Source organism: Penaeus monodon, chromosome 13 (assembly GCF_015228065.2).
Source record: "Penaeus monodon isolate SGIC_2016 chromosome 13, NSTDA_Pmon_1, whole genome shotgun sequence".
Taxonomy (NCBI): Eukaryota; Metazoa; Arthropoda; class Malacostraca; order Decapoda; family Penaeidae; genus Penaeus; species Penaeus monodon.
This window is the reverse complement of record NC_051398.1, coordinates 14,807,001-14,809,093: the sequence shown is the minus strand read 5'-3', so window position 1 is coordinate 14,809,093 and position 2,093 is coordinate 14,807,001.

Below are 2,093 nucleotides of genomic sequence, written 5' to 3'. Positions count from 1 at the left end.
TGAGCCTCATAACCATCTTCACAAAAAATATTTCATAGAATTATTATATTCGGATTAAGAAACAAAATTTAAACAGCCTAGCTTTACAGGGTGCAGGGGAAGATCAAACGCCTAAAAATGATTAGCGATTGATCAAATGAAGGGCAGCACCCATATGTTACATTGATAATACTAAAGCCTTCGACACAGTGAAACACAAAGACATAAAGAGCCTGGCACTTTGATACGTCCTCAAACATGTTTTTCTTTATGCACACACCATTAGAACCTGATGAAATACCTTATCCTTTTGTTTGCCTCTACCTTGATATAACGTGATATACACTCCGTCTAGCCAGAGTACGATATTTTTCAGATATGTTTCTCGTGTCTCATATGAGAATTTATATTTTCATTTATTACGAATCACATCTTATGTCTCTTGATACAATATTCTCATATAAATGTGCATAAAATATTTCTGTGGCCTTTTAGCAGTATATCAAATACATGTTCCCTTTACATGAGGTCGCTGAAACGGTAAGAATTTCCAACGTATCCTGGTCATATGATGTAGTACTGACCGGTGGGATGAATATTCTGTACCTCTATGATGTAACCTTTTAGGCTTAAAGGAAAGGCTGTGTATCTTAATTTGTTGAGATATTACAGGCACTAAGACCAGTAAATGTCTATGGTCACTGGAATTATGCAGTTGTATGAGATTCGGATTCTATGCAGCCATGGAGCTCACTCGTAGTGGATACGATAAGATGCGAAACTTCAAGCAACTTCCACTTTCTATAAGAAAAACAATAGATGTAAAAAAAACCTGAAATACATCTGAAAGTTTCCACAGCCCTGCAAAGCAAAGAGAGGTGTGTATAAACAAGTTGCAGAGTAGTCAGGTACTTCTTCCACTTTAAATGACATTTCACAATATTTTTCTTGCAATAGAAAGTCATACCAGCATATTAATTAATTCAGCGGTTTTCTACTGGCTTTTTAATGTGAAGAAAAATAACTAATTTTTCAAAATGTTATTTTAGAACAAACTTCGATGATAGTAAGTCACGAGACAACATTAAACAATGTATCAAAGTGCAAGGGGGCTATCATGAAGATGACGAGGGATATTAATATAGACTAACGAGAACCATGGGAATGCCGCAAAAAGTAATCGTTCTCTCTTTCATGCTACTCCTTCTATCCTTCACCTCTCCTCAATCTCTTCCTTTCCCCCTGCCACCTCCTCTCATTCCCAAATCTTCATTAAATTCCCACCTTCCCTTCCCTACATCTGCCCCCTCCCACCTCCCTCTCCCTCTTTAAACGCCCACCTTCCTCGCTCTCTCATACCCTTCCCTCCATCTTTTACCCCCTTTTCTTCTCTGAGCCGCTTCTTCCTTCCCCATCCCTTTTCCTCTGCCTCCTTCATTTATCCTTTGTCCTCTTTCTCCCTCTCTCCCTTTCTTAACCTCCCCCTTCGGATAGTCGTGTCATTACTAAGTGTGCACAAATACACAGTTTAATTACGTTAATGCAGTTCTTGCCTCTAAGAATAATAATTGTAATAACAATAATAGTAAAAACAGCAACAAAAACAATAATAATGACGATTATAATAGTATGATAGAGCAGGATTCTCATAGATGTGTTTATGTGCGTGTGTGTGTGTGTGTGTGTGTGTGTGTGTGTGTGTGTGTGTGTGTGTGTGTGTGTGTGTGTGTGTGTGTGTGTGTGTGTGTGTGTGTGTGTGTGTGTGTGTGTGTGCGCGCGTATGTGAGATTCTTCAGTATTTATGTTATCAAGTACCACCCCCATTTCACACTAAAGTGAAGCGACTTAAAGTCCGCAGTCACATGGAATATGATTTCAGGCGTAAAATGTAGGCGTATCGTACGAACAGATGGGTAGACGAGTAAAACATAAACAAATTTAAATTATAATGGAGATCTCTAAATTAATAGGAATCTCTACAGCTACAAAGAACATCGAGACGAATACACAATGAGCTTGGTGAAGAAAATCAACAGGACGAGGAGTTAGACAGGGTTACGCTCTGTCGCCAGACCTCTTTAGAGCGGAAATATAAGAAAACATACAAGGCCTAC